The sequence below is a fragment of the Aethina tumida genome, chromosome 7 (assembly GCF_024364675.1).
Source record: "Aethina tumida isolate Nest 87 chromosome 7, icAetTumi1.1, whole genome shotgun sequence".
In the NCBI taxonomy this organism is placed as follows: Eukaryota; Metazoa; Arthropoda; class Insecta; order Coleoptera; family Nitidulidae; genus Aethina; species Aethina tumida.
The window spans coordinates 13,912,168-13,927,490 of NC_065441.1; the positions used below are offsets into that span (position 1 = coordinate 13,912,168).

Sequence of the window (15,323 nt, forward strand, 5' to 3'; positions counted from 1 at the left end):
ATTTTTTAAAACTTATTAAAAATATTTTTATAAACAGAAAATACTATTTTTTGGAAGTTAATAAATTAAGTAAATATATGATGTGTATTTTTTTAAAATGTGTAAGAATATCATTAATATAATATATAAACCTTTTTTAAGTTTAATTACACGTATTACAAAATATTTATATCAATTTATCCATTTTTTAAAATTTAATAAATAAACCAAATATTTATATGTATTTTTTTTATTCCTAATTGAAATCATAAGAAACAATTTTTTTTCTATATATGTAATTTGAACAAATTTTATTTTTTATTTATTTTTAAAAAATATAATAAAGTTAATATTTACACGATTTTTTAAAATTATGAAACTCCTTTTCAGTTTTAAGCATTCACCACTAATAACTGTAAATTGCGTAATTTGACACAAATATAGTTAGCAATAAAATTTCCAGATGAACTTTAATTGATAAGACTAAATTTAACCCATATATTTTTTAAATTAGAATAAACATTATTTCTGATTGTTGCTTGTTTATTAAATTAAATTGAAGACAACAAATTTACAATTATGGTAGATAAAATTTTTCGAATAAAAATGTTTCCAAATAATATAACAGTTATTGTAAACCATAAACAATTTATGTTTCTTATTCTTTAATCGCTCATAATTAAATAATTAAATTTAAAATTAACAAATTGTTTTTCAAAATTTTTTTTCTATTCATTTTAATATAATTTAAATTTACCTTGTTTAAACCTAAAATCATGTTTAATATACTTTATAATTTGGTATTGACATATTTTTATATTTTTATAGATTAATATATATATTAATGTCATAAATCAATCAATTTGTACCGTAATTAGCCAAAAAACGGACTTGTTTTATCACTTCTAATTTCTTAAAATACAATAATAAAACATCCGGAAGTGTCGTAAGACAGTTTAAAGCCCGACACAGAGATAATTACACATCAAACATTATTTAATAAATACATATTACAGTTTGAAAAGTACGTAATAGTTGATAGAGATATAATAATAATATTTCAATGGCAAAAACCAATTATGTTTACGAAATTATGAAATATCAATGCCAAATCAAACTGTTTTGTCTATATAGAAATAATCGACATTCCTAAAATAAATAAAACACAACCATTAGAATTGGAATTATTATAATTTAATTCTACTGTCGGCTTGCAATCGCATATTATTATAATAAACACAATAGAATTGAACAATTCAATCTTGCATAATTTTCTTAATTAATTGTCAACAACAAGAATAACCTTGTCCATGTCTACGCCAAAATGAGAATATGTTTACCAACTCAGCTTTAGTTCATGACGAGTTTTCCAATATGATTTGCGCCAAATTAGTTTTTAGTAATTGTTGTTTACGATACCAACAAAAAGCGCGTTGAAAATCGAAAGCACCATCTCACCCATAGTACTGATGGATCATCAAAGCACTCAATAATGGTGGCTGTTGTTTTTTCATTATCCACTGAATAGTAGTTTCTTGGAACAATGTTTGCATCACATTATGTTCTTTTGAAACAGCAGCAAAATTTAAACAAAAGCGTGACTAACGCCTCTGAAAACAAATGGAACGGTTTTAAGGCTAATCTGCATTTAAAATAACCGATAAAAGAGATCGTAAAAATTCCGGATCGATGACTCGATACACGGTGGACGTGCATAGATTTTCCCAGATTTGTTTGCCCGTCATTAATTTTTGGCGGGTCCGTTGGGAGGATGCTGTAATTGGACCAACTGCTGATTATGTATGTGAGTCGATTAGTTTAGAATTAAAAGCAACTACACAAATTTATCTTTTGATATACAATTTAAATGGTTATAGTTTTTGTTTAGTAACAAAATTTATATTTTTACTGTTAACAGAATTAATTTTTGATTTTATTTTGGAATAAATTTACCAAATTTTTTAATTAAAAATATCTGTCACAATATTTCTTTGGTATTTAATATTCTTATTTTATAATTAACTATTCTATATTGTTTTATTAAAAAAAATTAAATAAATAACTATAAATTTCTCAAGTTCTCTTTTTTTATAGTTATTACAATTATTTTATCTACTCTATTTTTTAATACAAAAATTGGTTCTGATAAATTAGATAAAAACTGGAACAAAAAACCAACAAGTTTTATATTAAATTTTTAATGTTCAATTACAAATATTGTAAAATATTTATATGAACTTATCCATTCTTTTATATATTAGTAATTATATTATATGAATCAAAGGTTTTTACTTATTTTTTTGTTGCTTTTTTATTTTTTTAATTATGAAAATCATGTAAATAATATTTTTTAACTAAAATGTTATATTATATATTTAAAGATTTGCAATAGAAAAATTGTTCCACATAAATTAGATTAAACATAAAACATTTTTTCCAACAGTTTTTTTATTAAATTTTCTTTTAAGTTTTATTCTATATTATAATAAATAAACCTTTCTATTAAAGTTTAGTTACAAACATTATAAGTTACTTATAAGAATTTAACCATTTTTTAAAATTTAATAATAATAATATTTTTTATAAATAAGATACACGAATTAAAGAAACAAATATATTTTTCCAACAAGATTTGTATTAAATTTTCTTCTAATTTTATCTCTTACTTTTAAATTAAAACCATTCTTATTATACATGCATAAATATCAAAAGAATTTTCTAATTGTATAAATATTTTTTAACAAATTTACACAAATTATTGTCTTTTTTATTTAGATTTTATTAGAATTATTATAAAAATCTATAAAAATAGTATCCACATATTTCATTAATAAAATTTCACTTATTTATTAATTGAAAACATTTAAACAATTAAAAATAGTGCCTATTTTATAATTATGTAATCACTTAAATTAACAGAACAATATAATTATTAATACAGTGTAATACATACCTTATACATTTTGATATATACATTGTATTGTATATTTCTAATTTTTTTCATAAATATTTTTTATTCAAATTAAACTATTTAATTTTAATATTATCCTAACAAAAATACTATTCAATTATTTCATTAATAATAAATTAATTTAAATTTGTAAAAAATCAATTTAAATTTAAGATATTTTTAATTATAAACATTCTAAATTTAGAAACATTTTGTTTATGCTTCAGAGTAAAATTTTACAACAACAAAATTTAATTAACTAAGAAACATTAAAACCGATTTTTAAGTAAGTTTAATAAATATTTCATCTCTTTCAGTTATTTAATGAATAGTTATTTGAAATCAACTTGAATTTAATATGTTTATAATTTATGAACGTTTTGTCATACCACAAAGTATATTCAGAAATGTATACGAGGTGTAGGATTAAATTATAAAACTAATCCCATACAAGATTATTAAGAATTAATATACTAAAGTAGTAAAAATCCAAATTGCGGTTTTTCTTTAACACTTCGATGTGCAAAGACCGCAAAATTCACCGGACTAGAATTACTGAAAATGATCGTGTTACTTGTGAGGTAACATTGTCAGACAATAAAACAAATTAGACGATTTATTACGTTACATTTTTCATTTCACCTTGCAAACCAGTACAAAGTGTCGGCAATTAAACGTTACTAATAAGTAAATAATTAATTTTCACCAATGACACGTTTGTTTAAAAAACGCGACAGTCGCAACAATGTCGTCACACAGTGGCACGAAGCCTAGAAAAATGAACGAGTATTCTACGTTTTGCAAAGTGAATTCCCCCGGTTTTATTATGATCGTAAAACGGCCAACCGTTAAAAATGCACAAAGACATTTTTTCCATCATTTTTCGTCTTCTGCATGTCTCAGTAATTAAATTTTAATGGCCGTCTTTAGATTAAGTGTCCGGCTTAAAATCGCAACAATGTTACTTTGGCGGCGTACCTGAATATTTTCATATTATGACCGTTCAGATTGCTCGATAAACAAACACACCGATCAATCGGCGCGTTTGTGTGCCGTGAGATAAACAGGGAGTTTGTTATTAAACAACGCTGGATAAGGTTTGCTTTGTGGGAATATATTTTTTTTATTCGGCGTTGGTCAACGAATCAATGTTTTGTTTATTGAATTTCAGTCAGTGCCCCAGCAGATGCTTTGTTTTTATAAACAAAATTCTCAAATAAACGTTTAGACACTAAAAAGAAATACTGTGATCCAAATTATTCTTATATTCTCATTTAAAAAATCAGAAATGTTTACCAACTAAAATAAGATAATACAGTTATCCAAGTTATTCCCGCATTATCATTTAAGAAACAGACATATATGACCATGTTTAACCACTAAAAACGAAGATAATAATTCAGTGATCCAAATTATACTCTCATTTAAAAAACAAAAATATTTAGCCATCAAAAAATACAGTGAATCAAAGTGATAATCTTTAATCACTAAAAATCTTAATACCAGTTTTCAAATATACTATATACTTCTGCAAAATTTTTATTTTTATAAAAATGATACATTTCAGTTATTATTACAGATGCAGGATAACTGTTCATCAATTAGTTCGGCCGCTGTTTCAAATCATGATTTAGGGTCATCGGTTGGCCATTATTTCACGATTTCCTGTCGGAATTTATTAGTGCCTGGCACGGTGTCGGGTTACCGAGTTGACCCAAGCACACATAAATCAGGTTAAGGGTGGCTGTATACGCACACATCGGGGCTCATGTGTCTGCCCTTGATGTTTCAGCGCTTGTAAAACGCGTCGGGGGCGAATTCAACAGGGTTTCTCACAGAAAAAAACACTAAATTGGGGGGTTTATAATGACGGAGGAGTTTCGTCGTGGGGTTAAGCACTAGGAACAAGTGTTTGCAGTTATTTGCCGCGTAGAAATTGTTGAGCATTTTGTGTTTTTGGATAAATAATTGGATTATTGGGAAAAAAGCTTTTCAATTTGGTAGTTTATAGAAACACAATAACGCTTTTGTGCGCTCGAAATTTGAATGGGAAACAAACATCCATGTAAAGGTTTATCGTCGGCGAGCGCAAAGGCCTAAATAATAAAAAAAGAGTGCGAGGGAATAATTATGGACATAAAATCGGTTTTATTGATTTCCATTGGTCGCATAAAAAGACGTAAATTCGCCATCGCATAAAAAATACGTTTGTTCCAACGGGCTTAATTGGAGCAGATGAATTGAAAATATCTGATGATCAAACATTCCTCCATTTGGCCTTTTTAACTGGTATAATTACACTATTAACAGGTTGTTTTGTAGATGCCAGATCTGGGGGGACAATTGTTATGCTAATCTCCGAACCGGTTTGAAATTTCAAAAAGGTTGTTCACTTTATGAAATAGCGACGAGATCTTTTGATGCGAGAGCAAAGCGGCCACGGATCTCGGGGAACCGATTTTCATAATTTTATGCAAAATTATATTTACGACATTATGTAACTCTAATTATGGACATTGTCGCGTTAGTTATCGGCAAGATTAATAGTTCCACTATTTTAATATTGCCTAGGACAGGTGAATTTACTACGTATTTTGTTGTTACAATGTTCGGTTTAATGAGTGTAACATTGGAAACGGGATATTTACATAATTTGCATTTCATCTGACTAATGCATCGGGGTTTTGCAATTCTTCGTTTGCACCATGTGGAAATTGTAAAAAACCAAACGACAAATAAATAATATTGTGTACATGTTCTTATTGTCTGGCCTAATATGGAAAGTACTTAAAATTAATTAGTACTATAAAATGTTTAATTAATTCAAAATAAACTCATTTTACTGAGAAATTTATCTTTCTTAAAAAAGTATAAATAATGGTTTCTATTTTTGTTCATTTATCTTATAAATCTTGCTTATTTTGAATATATTTAAGTACTTGTTTTTAACAATCAAAATTAATTGGATTAGGCTAATGCATACAAATCCGATTTGGAAAAGGAATATTTCTAAGTGACGGATTTATAGGCATTTAAAATAATTAGTAAATATAAATTTATATTAATTAACAAAATAAAATATATACCACTCTAAACTAAATTTTCAAACTTTTTTATTTCGTTCTAAAATATAATAATTTGAAGAAATTTAATATACATTTTTATTATTTTGATTTTTATATACAAGTAGAGAACATTTTAATAAAAAATAGTAATATAAGAAATTGTGGCGCCCAACGTGGAACTTTTAAAAATAATTATTATTATATAAACTCATAATGTTTTATATTATTTAAGCATATAAAAATTTGAAGAAAGTTAGTATTTATTTTTATACATTTATAAATTAAGAAATTATGGCGCCCAACATGGGAGTAGTGAAATTAATTATTTTAAAAACTCAGGAGACAGATATAAAGAATGTTTATTTATCTAAAATATAATAATTTGAAGAACATTATTTATTTTTATTATTTTGATTTTCACATATAAGTAGAAAACTGTTTAATAATAAATATTCAATATAAGAAACTGTGGCGCCCAACGTGGAACTTTTAAAAATAATTATTATTGTATAAACTCATAATTCTTTATATTATTTAAGCATATAAAAATTTGAAAAAAATTAGTATTTATTTTTATTATTTCGATTTTTACATAAAACTATAAAATATTAATACATTTATAAATTAAGAAATTGTGGCGCCCAATATGGGAGTAATGAAATTATTTATTTTAAAAACTCAGGAGACAGATATAAAGAATGTTTATTATTTATCTAAAATATAATAATTTGAAGAAAATTATTTTTTATTTTTATTTTTTCGATTTTCACAAATAAGTAGAAAAATATTCAATATAAGAAAATGTGGCGCCCAACGTGGGATTTTTAAAAGTAATTATTATTTTATAAATTCAAATGACAAATATACAAAATCTAAAATATAATAATTTGAAGATCATTATTATTTATTTTTATTATTTCGATTTTCACATACAAGTAGAAAACTTTTTAATAAAAAATATTTAATATAAGAAATTATGGCGCCCAACGTGAGAGTGGTAAAATAATCATTATTTTATAAATTCATTATATTCAAATTACGAGGTCCCGTACAATTCATATATTTTTCAAAAAATGACACTGTTAATGAACGTGTCATACAAAATATGAATATATATTTTTTGTGTGATACATTCTGTTTTTTAAATGCTACAAACATGTTATAATACTTAACATACGTAATGCATAATTTTTGCGTAATTGAAAGCCTGTGATATGTATACATCTGTAACAATTTGCAAACAATTAGTGTCAAACTGCTCGCGTACACACATAGACGGAACCGATACGTAGGCAGAGAAACAGTTTATTTACAAAACCATTAGGACGGAAATTAGATCATTTCTAAAAAGAACAGTGGATGCATTTTAAAATCAATGTTCCACCCACACATGTGGCCTGTTAGAACCATTTCGCCATTAGGCCGGCCACTCGACTGCCACAATCTTGAGCCAAACCAGATGTAGCTCTTTGCAGAACAAAGATTGCCTTCTTATTATTATTTCATCGAGTGCTGCTCCAAACAATTTCGAACGTTCCGTTTCAGCCGTTCGAATTGTTTTTAATTTAATAATCGTCTAGCGGTTAACAAAGGCCCACACGATTGATACGTGATATTCCGGTGGAATTCCGTGGTTCGTCATGCAGACTCCCGATTAATTCGGTGAGATAATTCTTTTGATGGACGTCGGATTCGGGACACCTGGGTTTAACGCAGGTTAAAGATATTTAAAGTCTCTATTATGGCTGCCGAACAGGTTAGTCTTGAGTTATGAGGTTATTTTTTACTGACAAATCAACACAATGGGATAATAGGTAGATAAGTTTTTTTTATTTGAACACTTATACGTTACCTTTCAATAGAGATTTGTTTACGATCCACGGGTAAGCACAATGGTGCGTGTATTGTTGAGTTTTTATTAAATTTATCAAGCTGTAGGTTTAGGATTTCAGACGTATTCAACGATTTTGGGGTACTTACAAGTGATTTTTTAAAGATATTTTAATTATGTTGGTTTGATATGCTTGGAATAGTTTATTTGTTTTTTGAAGTCTTCCAGATTATTATAAATTGAATCTAATAGAATAAGTGGTATTTACTGTTTTATTTATCTCTCAATAAAATGTTTCAGTCTATTTTTAGTTCTGAAATCACTTGAAATGTATAAAGTGGATACTAATAAAATTACAAAGCATCTATTAAATTTGTATAACCAATTTACTTTAATAGTTGGCAAAACGAATGTGAAGAAAAATGTTTTTATGTTACAAATAAATATTATGTTGCATGTTCAAATATATTTATTTCCCTGTAACTACTTCATTAATCTTTAGAAATTATATTACTATACATTTATCAAATTTTGAATTTTAGAAATATTGTTATATTTAAATATATATTCGAAAAAACTTATCTATTTATATTACTAAAATATTTTAAAAAATTAGTAACTTAAATCTTGAATCAAGTTCAAAATAATTTAAATTTTAATCTTAACTGCATCAAATACTTTAAAACTTCAAAGTTAAATAAGAAAAATAGAACATTTTTAAAGCCAACAATATATTTTATTTATAAATTAATGATTTCAAATAATTAAGATTCTGGGAATTCCCACAAATTTTTATTTTTAGTTTTACTATTATTTTAGAATATTGATCATTCAATATTGAAAATATATTCTTATTGTAGATTTAATTTCACAATATTTCTTGTTTTTAAAAGAATAATTTGTAACTGTTTTTTATATTTATTTAGTAGAAATATAAAAATTGATTTCAATTCAAATAATTATATGATAATTTTATTATTACCGAAAGAAAAAAAAAACTAAAAATAATTGATTATTTTGAATTTTTAATATTTTTTTATTGATTTAAAATAATAATTTTTAACCTTTTTAAAATAATAAAAATTTTAAATTAAATAATTTTTTGATGATTAAAATATATTTTTAATGCCTTAATTATTATATAAATTATAATACAATCGTCGTTAATCGTTATTAAAAAATTCTTTCGTAAAATTGTTAATTAAGTGGAATAATAAATGAGATCAATATATCTTAAATTTCGATTGAAACGTTAATTAAAAAAAAAAAAGAAATTAATAAATAACATTTCTCTTTTTATCTAGATTTACACCTTCCACTCACTGAGTAAGAGGATTTAATCGAAATCGCAAATGTTTTTGTCCGCATTCCCGTCACGTTATAAATCCCATTTGATATTTTTCATGGAACACAACCCAAAAACCACAGAACTGAAATTGCTGAAACTAAACCGTGTAAACTGAAACCTAGCCCATATGGCAAATCCACAATGGATATGTGAGTAGTCGACAAAAACATAACTCAATAATCATGTTTCGTGAACAAAAGCGACACATCTGGTTGCCATTAAGTCAGGTTTTAGATTTTGGTCTGCGTTTCGGATACATCCGTTTTAAAAACTCATCCACAAATCGGATGAATGAAGATTAAAGAGCGACGGACACGCGTTTCTGTAAATAATTATTAATAAATTCAATTTAAATTCCTTGAATAAATTACACGCGTAATGTTATGTATGTAGGATAAAATAATAATTAATCAGATTTTAGTCGTTTAATTGGTGAAAAAATGAAGCCCCAATATAAATTATGTCATTTCATCGATTAGATTAGTTACGTTTTGAACATTCGACGGTTTTATTAAACCTGATATCCCACATGAGAAGCACTTTGAGACAGTTTTACCGTGAAATCATTTGGAAAGTAGCCCGCGGCCGTAAACCCGATATCTCGCGTATCTGTTGCATTGTAAAACGCGTCCGTGATGAGCTGGACCGGTATTTAGAAATGCATACGTTCCCGTAATAATTGAGCTGAATTAATTTTAACGATTTTTAGACGGGTTTTCCGTAAACAATATTGTAAATCGCTTTCAGGGTGTGCCTAGGATGAATCTTAAGTGGCACTTTCTACGTTCTGCACAAGATAAAAGAATACTTAATTTCTGTTTTCTTTTTCAGGTATGCATCTGGACGGTTGTTCTAAAGTAGGAAAGTTAAAAGGTAGAACTATTAATTTAAGGAGATATGCTTATTTTAGTTGAATCGTATCGCTGAATTCACTATTCATTTTTATGAGACAATTTACAGTTTAAAATAAAATTTCATACCTCTTTACACATTCTGTTTTTACATTTTTTCATCATTAACATAATTTATTTCAGTTGTTTTCTTAAAACAATGAAATGGAATAATTTACCTTTAACTAAATATTGTTTTTTTGTTATTAATTATATTTTAATTATAAAAAAATTATTTTTTGTCTTTTTTATGACTTTAGTGGTAAAAATATGTTTTTAAAATTCTCAATTATTTAATTCTTTTTTATATTCCATTATATTCTGGAACAAAAAGTAATTAGAACTACCTGAAAGCTTCAACAAAATATTGACTATAAAAGGGTTTAATTACCAAATAGTTTTTGATGTTTTTAAAATTTTAAAACTCAGTTTATTGCAATATATTTTGAAACAAATGCAATTTGTTCTATTAATAAAATTCAGGAATAACTCAAAAAGCTTTAAACTATATGTTGAAAAGACTCAAACTTTCACAAACAATTAAACAATTTAATCAATTCAAATTATAGTTTCATACCAGCTTACACACTTAATTATTTCAATTACTTTCTTAAATATATTTTATTAATAAAAATTTCTATTTTTTTAGTCAGTTATAAAAGAATGTAATGTATAATTTTTTTATTATATTTTACCTTGAAATATATGTTAAATGCAAGATTGAAATGAAAATTTTAAACTAAACGTATTAAAATATTAAAATTTATTGATCAATTTTCTTATTTTCTTCATACCTGTATATCCCTTTTTTATTTCTATATACTTAATTATTATTTTAATTGCCTTCTGAATTATAATTTACTTGTAATAGTTGTTTTTTTTTTGTCATATATAATAAATCTTAATAACTTTAAGATTTCAAATCTCACTTTTTTATTGCATTAAATTTTGAAACAAAAATAATTTGAAAAAATTATCAAGAGAATTTTATAATGGCAGAAAAAGTTTTAAACTAAACGTTTAAAAAGACAATTTCCTAACTATCAATTAGGAGTAAAATTTGGTTAATTGATCAGTTTTATTATTTGAAATTTAAACTTTATACTATATTACACATTTTTTTACTTTTCCTTCGTTATTAAATATTATTATTATAAGTTTTCAGTTTTAAAGGTTTCAAATTTATGTTTTCTTAGTTTCTTATTACATTATATTTTGAAACAAATGTAATTTTCAAGTCCCAAAAATATCTATCAAGAAAAGTTTATAATAATTCAAGGAGTTTTAAACTAAATGTTTACAAAGACAGTTAACGAAAACTTTTAATTAGACAGTTAATGTTGAAAGTAATTGTTCAATTTTTTCAATTAATTTTAAAACTTTTTTCCTGTTTACACATTCTACTTTTTACTTTCTCTTTATAATCTGTTATTATTTATTTTAATTGTTTTCTTATGTATATAAGTTATTTATAGAGAATTCTATTTTTTCTAGTGATATGAAAGAGTTAAATGTCAAATCACAGTGTTCTTAGTTTCTCTCAGAATTCCCAGAATAATTTATCAAAAAAATTTTATAAAAATTTAAGAAGCTTTAAACTAAATGTTCCCAAAACTTAAAACTCCAAAAAAAGTAATTGATAAATTATATGATTATTCAATTTATTTATTAATTATTATTTATTTTAATTGTTTTATTAAATATATTTTATATATAGAACTTTCTATTTTTTCTAGTCAGACATAGTTACCAAAAAGTTATTAAGTGTTTAAGATTTCTGATCTCTGTTTTTTTAGTTATTTTTTATGTTTATTTACCTTTGGAGAAAGATACTTCAACAAACTTTTCTAATACCATAAATGAAGAAGCGTTCAACGAAATACTTCAAAAACCAACAGTTTTTTCAATTGTAACAATTTATAAATAAAAAAACAATGACTGATTATAATCCATAAAACGAAAAAGATTCTCACATTTGACTTACAACTACCGGGAAGACCCATCAACATTGACAAAACGCAACCGCAACATCCAACAAGGGAAACCTAATGGCCCATCAATAAAACCCCAATAACTTAAACAATATATCGTTTGTCGTTTCCCCTCGAACGGATTCCACAGCGATTTTTTTTCTACCAACCACTCGAAACTCCACGGAGCGGAGTTTTCGCACGACCTGACGAATATGATGAATGCGCGTCGTTCGGTAAACAACCGTCGTCGTGTGTGTTATTTTAAGGAAGCTCCACATCCTGCCACGTTGATATATGGTCCTGGGCCTTCAATCCCGAACAATCCCCCAAACAGTCAGGGGCACTTTTGTCCCGCGGAATCGCGCCAGATGAAGCGACGCTTCGCTGGCTTCGCACATGAGAAATCAGTTCCGATCTAGACTTTTGAATAAATACACTATTAGAGCGCCTTTTCAGGATGTTTCGCCACAATTCAATGGAATAACGCTGCGACGGTCATAAATTTATTTAAAATGTTTCCTAGACCAGGGACTACATTCAATAAAATAAATGATTTGTTGGAAACAGTATACTTTTCAATAGTTTATACTAAAATAAAATAAATCTTATTAATTAACTTGAGAAGAACTAATTTATAGTTGGAGTAATAAGAATTGTTTGTTGTATTTCTCTGAACCTTTTTAAAGATTTTTTTAAATATTTTCCTGAGAACAATTAGAAGAGAAGAAGCTGTGGGAAGAAATCTCAGACATTTGTTATAGGCAAAAAATAAACCAATTAGCAAAGTAATCCCTGACAAAGTACCAGGTAAATTAATCCATAAATCGAGGGTGAGGACCTTAAAAAAATGTTAACAGAAATGATTTAATTAAGTCCCTTTCTGGCTCGACATTAAGACACAAAACGCGGGCACGAAAAAGATCCTTTTGAAACTGAAAAGAATTTCAAAAGCAATTTTATTATATCTCGATAAAAACGTCTTCACAATAATAAATGTGTTTTTTATTTAGGAGCCGTCAAAAGAAAATGAAGTTCTTTAATAAAGGACAACTAAGTATTTACGAAAGCATAATAATATATTTCCACGAGGCACGGCCCATAGAAAATCCCCCGCGTCTACGCCCGTATCGATCGCCCACGTTCGTAATTTCACTTGCACAACGTCCGCGTAAAACAAATCTAATTTTCCAAATAAATATTTTCTCGTGCTTCATTATCTTATTTTCAGTTTTCCATTCAGACGCAACACGGTGTCTTTATGCTTATTATTTCCTGTATTCTTTAACGGGGAAATCGGATTTTCTACACAATCAGCTCAAATAACCGGCCCAATTCAATTACCAGCGAAATATTGCTTCGCATTTTCCTTAATAGACTTATAAAATTTACAACTCCCCCTCGATACCAACAATTATGATTTATTCGGCGCAGGAAATTATTGTCTTTTTTCTCTCAATTCATAACAACCGGAATTAATCATTATTTAAAAAAATATATTTCAAATATTGGTTTAAAAATCACACAATTATATTTTTGAAAAAGAATCCTTCATTTCGATTAATTTTTATATATTTAAAATTTTATCAAAACCAATTTTTATAAAACGTATCATTACGTCAATAAATATAATATCCTAATTTTTTATACTTCAAAAATGTTATACCCTTTGACATCTAATATTTTTAATGACAAATTTGAAATTTTCCTTCAGTTTCTTTAAAAAAATATTTTTTAAATGTGTGAAGGACATATTTTAAAATATTCTTATTGTGCCATTAATAGAGATTTTTATATATTTTTAAATGAGATAAAGCTTTAAATGATTTTATGATTTCAAACAATCTTCTTTTATTTCTATAAGTAGTTGTCATTTAAAAAAATTTCAAAATAATAAAATAAAATATTTTTTTTAAAAAGTGCACTACATGAATTATCAAACATACTATCTTAATTTTTTTAGTACTTTATAAAGATTTATATATTCTGATATCTGATTATATCGTTGAAAGTTTTGAAATGTTCCTTCAAACTCTTAAAAAATGATTCTTAAATGGTTAAAGGACGTATTTTAAAAATTGTTATTGTATTACTGATGGAGATTTCATTTTTATACATTTTTAAATGAGACACAGCTTTAGATGGTTTTATGATTTCAAACAATCTCATTTTATTTCTATAATTAGAATTCATTTAGAAAAATTTCAAAATAATAAACTAAAATAATTTGTATAAAATATACACTACAGGAGTTATTAAATATAATATAATATCTTAATTTTTTTAATACTTTAGACAAATTTACTGAATTTACTACACTCTGATATCTGATTATATCATTGAAAGTTTTGAAATTTTTATTTAAACTCTTAAATAATTCTCACTTGTTTGAAGGACAAATTTTATAATATTGTACCATTTCATTTTTATATCTGTAATTAGCTTAATTTAGAAAATTTCAAAATAATAAAACAAAGCATTTTTATTCTATAAATGATAGTTGTGAAAACTTCCTTCAGACTCTTTAAAATGTATATTTCTTAAATGTTATTAAATTCTTATTGAACCATTGATGGTTTAATAAAAATACAATTAAATGTAATATCCTGAACGTATGCCTTTGAAAGATTATACATTTTTCATCGGATTCCTTCAATGTTTAATATTGAAAACTCTTTTCATTACTCACTTTAAAGAAAACTGTATTACTTAAATTAGAAGGCATATTGAAAATGTTATTATAGATAGAACGTTTGACAGATAATTTAATGTTAAATAACTTTTTGTACCTTAAACTTTTTATGCGTTGTTTTTTTATTGATCTTAGACATTTGAAAACTGCTTAAGTTTAATGAAGGTTTAATATTATTAGTATATCAAACTGAAAAAATTCTTATCACATCCTTGTAAAACACATTAAATTGTTAACTAATAACATCATTATATAAATAATTAGAAAAACTTGAACAGTATACGTGATTCAGTGCTTCAATTTAAAAAATATGAAAAAAAAAGTTTTAGAATTTTGTTCTTTATATTGCATTCATTATTCATAAACGCAGTGAAGTAGTTATTCATTAAAATAGAAAAAGCGATTATGTCTTTAGTCGCATTCAATGTTAAAAGCATTTTTACCATACAATTAAACGCATGGTTTCGTTTTATAATCTTCATAAATTTACAACAATTATGTCTGGCAACACATAAAACGAATGCGTGGTGTAGATAAGTACCGATCTTTGTAAACCTGTTACATTGTTAATTGAACGTTTTTTTGCGAATGCCTCTTT

The 15,323-nt window shown here is 25.7% G+C and overlaps 1 protein-coding gene across 3 annotated transcripts in view; it reads left to right on the forward strand.

Annotated features, from left to right (window-relative positions):
- Nucleotides 1-15,323, forward strand: part of LOC109601132 (transcription factor Sox-13) — a 242,767-nt gene that overhangs the window by 170,896 nt on the left and 56,548 nt on the right. The window contains exon 2 of one of the 3 annotated variants that reach the window (XM_049969581.1): nt 10,005-10,046. The exons of the other annotated variants lie outside the window; for them this stretch is intronic. The gene's annotated coding sequence lies outside the window, so the exon portion shown is untranslated. The remainder of the gene's footprint in view (nt 1-10,004; nt 10,047-15,323) is intronic. 3 annotated transcript variants of the gene reach the window in all.